General features: G+C 47.8%; 1 pseudogene; it reads right to left on the bottom strand.

Annotated features, from left to right (window-relative positions):
- Nucleotides 1-545: 545 nt before the first annotated feature.
- On the bottom strand, nucleotides 546-1,445 carry LOC150002146 (glyceraldehyde-3-phosphate dehydrogenase pseudogene; annotated as a pseudogene).
- Nucleotides 1,446-7,811: the final 6,366 nt, after the last annotated feature.

Genomic DNA, 7,811 nt, shown 5'->3' with positions numbered 1-7,811 from the left:
ATGGCTCTGAGTTGCCAGTGGGTGCTGGAGGCTGGTACCAGGAGGAAAACAAGCAGGGGATACAAGATAATGAACACCGGGCTCCCATGATCCTCGTTTAATGCCTCATCTTCTCCAGGCTGCCGGGGACTTTCATCTTCTCACTAAAAGACTGAAAACCCTCACGCCCACTCATGGTTTGACTCATAGAATAAAGAAGCAGAGCCCTTGCCCACCACCCACCACACACACCTACCCCCTTTTCCATTTATCAGCTATAAGGTGCCAAATGCTGGTTCTGGGAGTCCAAGTCCAAGGAGGGAATTCTAGCCCTGATCAAAAAAAAGTCGAGCTTTCAAAGCAGGGGCTTTTTTTTTTTTTTTTTTTTTTGCTGGGTACAGTGAACTTTATTGATGGTGCATGACAAGGTAGGGCTCCCTAAGCCCCTCCCCTCTTTAGGGAGTCTAGGATGGCAACTAGAGGTCAGGAGATTCTCAGTATGTTGGGGGATCAGTTTGGGGCAAGGATTCCCCAGCAGCTGAGGGCCTCTCTTCCTGTCTCTGGGGCTCTTACTCCTAGGTGGCCATGTGGACCATAAGATCCACCACCCTGTTGCTGTAGCCAAATTCATTGTCATACCAGGAAATGAGCTTGACAAAGTGGTCATTGAGGGCAATGCCAGCCCCAGCATCAAAGGTGGAGGAGTGGGTGTCACTGTTAAAGTCGCAGGAGACAACCTGATCCTCAGTATAGCCCAGGATACCCTTGAGGGGGCCTTCTGATGCCTGCTTCACTACCTTCTTGATGTCATCATATTTGGCAGCTTTTTCCAGGCGACAGGTCAGATCCACAACCGACACATTGGGGGTGGGGACACGGAAAGCCATACCAGTGAGCTTCCCATTCAGCTCAGGGATGACCTTGCCTACAGCCTTGGCAGCACCAGTAGAAGCAGGGATGATGTTCTGTGCAGCCCCTCAGCCATCACGCCACAGCTTCCCAGAGGGGCCATCCACGGTCTTCTGGGTGGCAGTGATGGCCTGGACTGTGGTCATGAGCCCCTCCACGATACCAAAGTTGTCATGGATGACCTTGGCCAGGGGGGCCAAGCAGTTGGTGGTGCAGGAGGCATTGCTGACAATCTTCATGGAGTTGTCATACTTGTCTTGGTTCACACCCATCACAAACATGGGGGCATCAGCAGAAGGGGCAGAGATGATAACCCTCTTGACTCCACCCTTCAAGTGAGCCCCAGCCTTCTCCATGGTAGTGAAGACCCCAGTGGACTCCACAACATACTCAGCACCAGCATCACCCCATTTGATGTTGGTGGAATCTTGTTCCTGGAAGATGGTGATGGACTTTCCATTGACAACAAGCTTCCCGTTCTCAGCCTTGACTGTGCCTTTGAACTTGCCATGAGTAGAATCATACCGGAACATGTAGACCATGTAGTTGAGGTCAATGAAGGGGTCATTTATGGCGACAATACCCACTTTGCCAGAGTAAAAAGCAGCCCTGGTGACCAGGCGCCCAATACAGCCAAATCCGTTCACTCCGACCTTCACCAGCGTGTCTCAGGCTTGAGGCTGGCACTGCACAGGAAAACGCAGCAGTCCGTTGAACTGGAGGAGCAGAGAACTCAAAGCAGGGGCTTTTTATCTTGCCCACTATTTGACAGCAAAATCAATTCTTCTCTTTTTGCAACAATTTTTACTCTCACTCTGATCTGCTCACAGCTGGTAGAGAGAGGTGTTTTTCTCGTAAGGCCCCTTCAGTGATCTTAATTTGGGTTTCTGAGAAAAAGAAGGAGAGGATGCTAACTAATGGTTGAATAACATCGGGGCTGAATAACATTTCATTGTGTGTAGATATATATACCTTCTTCATCCATTCATCTGTTGGTGGATACTTTAGTTGTTCCCATATCTTGGCTATTGTAAATAGTGCTGCAATGAACATGGGAATAGAGATATCTATTCACTATCCTGTTTTCATTTCCTTTGGCTATATACCAACATGGAATTGCTGGGTCATATCATAGTTCTATTTTTAATTTCTTAAAGAACTTCTATATTGTTTTACATGGCAGGTACATAAGTTGACATTCCTATCAACAGCACAAGGGAGCAAGAACACTCAATGGAGAGGGGTAAGTCTCTTCAACAAATGGGGGGTAGGAAAACTAGATAACCACATGCAGAAAAATGACATTGGACCTCTATATTACACCACTCACAAAAATTAACTCAAAACGACAAGCCTAAGACTAGATCCTATAAATCTTATATTGCATGTGGAACTATAGAATAACTTCTCTAATGTATCTTTTTGATGCATTGCAGACTTCAGTACAAATCTTCCTAAATATTTCAGTATGATGTCATTAATTAGATTTCAGGATTTGTTATATATTTTTAACTTTTGAGGTAGACTTTACATACAATAAAATGCACAAATCTTAAATGTACATTTGCTAAGTTTTGACAAATGCATATAACCATTGTAATCCAGATCCACATCAATATATAGAACTTTGCTTTCACCCCAGAAAATTCTCTAATGCCTCTTCCTCATCAATTCCATTACTCCCACCCCTCAAGGCAACAACCATTCTTTTTTTCTTTCTGCCATTGATTAGGTTGGTCTATTTTAGAACTTCATATAAATGGAAACATACTATATATTCTATTTTAACTGTAAAATAAACTAACCATTAGCCCCCTTCAGAGTAGTACATATTTGGGTTTTGTTTTTTTTCTTGCATGGATCTAGAATATGGGGGTTTGCTTGCTCCCCATAAAGACCAGGGTTCTGTGGGTCACAGTGCTCATGCTGGATGGATGCTGCCTGTAGGTTGAAGTGGTTTAGTAGAACTGTCCAGAACAGGAAAGGCCAGGAAAACAGGTCATCTCTGGGTTGAATGAGCCATGTGGTGGGTTTCTAACACCCTTCACTAACTTGTAGGGAATGTTTCATGAGGCATCATTAGCATTTGGATCTTGTGAACATCCAGGGACCATTGGGTTGCACTTGTGCTCAAGGTTGGGAATCGGGACCTACAGAACACCTGGCCTCAGGTAAATCCAGCCTGGCTCCCCATTTGCTTCATCCCTGACAACAGGGTTGCAGGCATCCCATCTCAGCTTCTCCATCCTGGAATCTGAACTAAACTGTGAGTGCCCTGCAGAATCTGTGCGGAGGACAAAATGCCTTGTTTTTCTCATGCTCCCTACAGGAGGGAGCAGCCAAAGGAAGGAGCCTGTGGTGTAAGACCACCCGCCAGCACAAGATAGGAAGCAGAGGGAAGTAAACAGGCCGAAGTCTGAAATGCGCTCATCAGCACAATCTGTCCTCTGAACACTTTTGCAGTAGGTGATCATCGGGGCGCAACCGAGCGGAAGGAACTAATCAGCCAGCCTCAATGACAGTGTTAAAGAGGGAGAAGAGGCATCCAGATGGCAGTGTTGGGGCAGCGTGCTCTGCCTGAGATGCATGGTGCATGGTGGCCCCCATGGGAAATAAAATGGTGGTGATGATGATGGAAGTGGTGGTGGTGGTGGTGGTGATGATAGTGATGTAAAGTAGAGATTATTTTGAAGCTCTTATACCGATACCTCACAGGGAAATGAGACTGGGTACCAACAGCAGAATTCTGCAGAGCTACCCTAGAGAAGAGTACATGTTAATGGTCAGTGAAAGGGTGGAGAACGAGGAGGAAGTGGGGGTGGATGGATGAATTTCCTCTCCCTCACATGGTTCATTGAAACTGGCTTAATGTTCATAAATATTAAGACCGAGATCCTGCCTCGAGATGGCCACAGGAGCAGAGGCCCTGGGTTCAGAGTTTCTGGTTCGGGCTTAATAAGAATGCTAATGGAAGTCATTAGACACCAACTGATTATCAAGGATGAATTGAGGAGTGTCATGGGTTGGTGTACATTAAAGCTCGAGGGCCATGTGTCTGAGAAGCACAAACCAGACTGTGAAATCCCAGCTTCTCAGGAAGTGGGTGTGAGGCTCGGGGTCCCACACACCCAGCCGGCAAGTGGAACTAATCCACAGCAGGTGGCAGTTGAGGAAGAACCGGCAACTTTATAGGGAAACTAAGAGCCAGCTAGTGGAAAATACAGAAAATAATTTTTTCTATGTTTTCGTCACTCTAAATGTTCAATTTGGAAACTTGGTTCTCCTTGGATGCTTCATTCAAAAAATGTACTAAGGTTCTGTACGCTGCACCAGGAGGGACCCTGTTCTTGGAGTACATAATCTGACTCAGGGAGAGCAGGGTATTCCCTTTCTCCTTTCACACCAGCTTTATTCCCTCCTCCCCCTTTGACACAAGAACAGGAAAAAAAAGGGGGGGGGGTCTGAATAATTAAAAACTAAGGCAAAGGACAGGGAAAGCCGAATGAGTGGTACCTTTCTCCTGTGCTCTGGGTGTGTAACAAGTTACACATGGCTCCTGCTCTCAGGAAACTCACCACCAAGGGTCAGGCTAACAAACAAACCGAGCGACTCCAAAGTTTCAGAGGGGGCATTTGAGTTATGGATGAAGGGACCACCGCCAAACGCCACAGCCAAGAACAGGTCCTGGCACTCCACAGCATGCTCGTATGTCAAAGTGAGGAACCCTCCAGAAGAAAATGTCCTGAGCACTGACTCACCATCACCCTTGACACCACCTTTCTTCACCCAAGTCCCAGGTTCATGATGACTCTCTATGGCCCCATCTGCCCCCATCCCACTCCTCCCTTCCCCAGGCTTGTCCAGGGCTCCCCTTCCTATCAGGTCACATCTTTCCCGGGTTCCAGGAGAAACCTGGAGAGGTCCCCAAACTTGTGCCCCGAGTCAGTTCTTTTTATAGGAGGCATTTCCTGACTTTCTGACCTCTCAGCCTTGGGCCGGCAGCCTAGTTATCCAGATAGTCCCACTCCAGCAAGAGCCTACAATCATCAGTGTTTTGATCACCGGGTGGCCCAGCCACATGCTTCACCAGGCAGAGTCCCGGGGAAGTGGCCTCAGCAAGACGCGGCCCCCACTGCGCCCACACAGGGTCTGCTGCATCTGCTCAGCGAGCACCAGCCCAGATGACCCAGTTGGGCTTGCCTTCTCAGGATCCTCATGGCCTGATGGCCTGTTGAACTTATGTTGGTCACTCACTCTACCCATTTGTCACTCTGTCACTATTTCATGCTCCTTGAACATTCATGGAGGCAGAGGTGACTCTAAGTTGTGTCCCCCTGCCCTCCCAACAGCTGCAGTTCAAAGCACCTTGCCTTCCCTTGCCAATTTAAAGAGCATAAACTATCACATTTCAGGTTTCTGTGCTCAAAGATACATTGACAATTAAGTCTCCAGGAACATTGTGTCTTCTGAGAGTCACTCACAGGAGGGCTGAGTCTCCAAGGCTGAAAACAAGGGACACTATCTGGGCATGCTGAGGGTTCTGCTCCAAAGAAGGGGTGCTAGGGAAGCTGGTGTTTTATCTTGGGCTCTTCTAGAAGCCTGGGATAATGTAAAACCTCCCCTTCTTCCAGGCATTTGAACCCCTAACCAACCACCTTTTATAAGCCTCACATGCACATACACACATGCACACATGAACATGTGTGTATGTGCACATGTGAACTGTGTGCATGCACATGTGTGCTATGTGCACATGGACCTGCATTATCTGTGTGCATGCATTGTGCATGTGTGAGCACACTTGTGTGCATGCGTACATCATTCTTCACTGTCCTAGCAGGTACCACTATCACCAGTAAAGCTTCCCTACCTGAAGCAGTTCACAGCAAGACAATTGTCCAATAAAAAGCTACAAAACAACCTAATTTCTCAGTGTGAAACCATGTCTGAGTTACGCTGAGCATGTCTATTTGCTCACGCACATCAATGTCACCTCTCTCATGGAGGACTCTCCTAAAGGCCCTGACAGTGCTTTTCACCGGGGAACTCAGTGCCTGTGCAAGTCAACTGGCAATTACTCTAATAAAGCAAACGGGGATCCAGGCCTGAAAAGAACATCTCCAAAATCACGCTAATTGGATTTTAAAGGTGTGATGGGATTTTGTGGAGGATGCTTTACTTCATATGAAAATAGGTTTCAGTCCCCCAAGGACGCAGTGGCGCTTGCGACGGGGTGTGAGGGAAGGCGAGCGAGAGCGCAGTGTGCCGGGAGGAGGGAAGGAAGCCGTCCTGGGAGCAGAAGGCCCAGGTGAACGGTCTCCCAGGGGGTCGGGAGGGCTTTCCCCTTTGTGTGGAGAGCTTCTGGTTCAGGGACCACAGCAGCAACTCCAAAGGGGACCTCAGAAATGAGCTCTCTGACCACTCCACGCACAGATGAGGACCCCCAAGCCTGAGGGTTAGTACCCCAAGCCTGAGGGTTGTATTATACTTGATGAAGGTGATGAGTCAGCTGTATGAGGGGCCGGGCTGGCCTCTGGGCTCCCCCCAGGACACAGATATGCCACAGTGCACTGTTCTGCCCTAATCAAATTCATGTGGCAGAAGCCTCCCTCAATGTGACAAGTGGAAAAGGTGGAGGAGTTGTGTGTCCAGCCCCAGGACAGTGAATACATTTCTCCATTCTCCTCTGGACAGACAACTCTGGTTGTCACATATGTACATCCTCTAGGTCCCCAGAAAAGTGCATATCCATAGCCAGTCTGGCCAATGGGAGTGACCCACAAGAATGGTAGAATAGAGCCCTGGCTGGTGTGGATCAGAGGGTTGAGCACCCACCTACAAACCAAAGGCTTGCTGGTTTGATTCCCATCAGGGCTCATACCTGGGGTCCGGGGTCCCAGTTGGGGGTGTGCAAGAGGCAACCAATTGATGTTTATTTCTCACATCGATGTGCTTCTCCTTCTTTTCCTCCCTCCCTTCCCCTCTCTCTAATTAAATCAAATCTTTAAAAACTAATAAAAAATAAAATTATTTTTAAAAGAATGGTAGAACACACAAACAAATGAACAAAATTGAACAAGGAACAGAATAACAGTTATTGGGGGGGAGGGAGGGAGATGGGGGTCAGTAGAGGAAGGGTTTAGTAAAGGAACTAGTATAAATAACCCATGGACGTGGACAATGGCGTGGGGAATGACTGTGGCAGAGGGGTGGGCTGGGTGGGAGGGGAACAATGGGGGAAAAAATGGAACAACTGTGATAGAAAAACAATAAAAATAAGTAAAAATAAAAAAAGAATGGTAGAAGACAGAGTCCCCGACTACCTGAAATCAAAGTTATCTGTTCATTTGCCTCAATCTCTTCGCCACAACACTGTCACCACTGTCACCACTGTCCAGTCCCCACCAGCCTAGGAGCAGCTCAAGGCAGGGACCACGTACAAGTCTGCAGTAACTCTGGGGACCCATCCAGAGACTTCCACATGCAGGTGCCTGATGCATATTAAATCAAACTGGATTGCATTAGCTGGTAAACAGCAGCTGGCTTTGCGGGAACTTAGATACATCAATGATGGCAGCAGTCCCTGGGAGTGAGGAGACCATCCTGTTCCCAGGCTACAAGGACAGAGACACAAATTCGAAAGCTGAATCAATAGTGGGGAGAGTGGCCTCACTCATGGAATAATGTCCCTTCAAAGGCAATGCAAGGTAAAAGGTCCCTAGCAATGTAGAGGATACCCACCTGCCCACGTGTGTTTCGAGGTGCTGCAGGCTGAGATACCAAAACATGGTGGTAGCCTGAGAGAGTCACATGGCTAAATCAAATAAATGCAAGGGATATGATGCAGATCCTGAGGAAGTGCAAAAGTCAAGGAATGCTGGGGTTGGGAGGGACTTCAGAAGTCATTGAGCCAACCCCCACAC

Source organism: Furipterus horrens, unplaced genomic scaffold, assembly GCF_987537825.1.
Source record: "Furipterus horrens unplaced genomic scaffold, mFurHor1.1.pri manual_scaffold_9, whole genome shotgun sequence".
Taxonomy (NCBI): domain Eukaryota; kingdom Metazoa; phylum Chordata; class Mammalia; order Chiroptera; family Furipteridae; genus Furipterus; species Furipterus horrens.
This window is presented reverse-complemented; position numbering and strand designations above follow the sequence as displayed.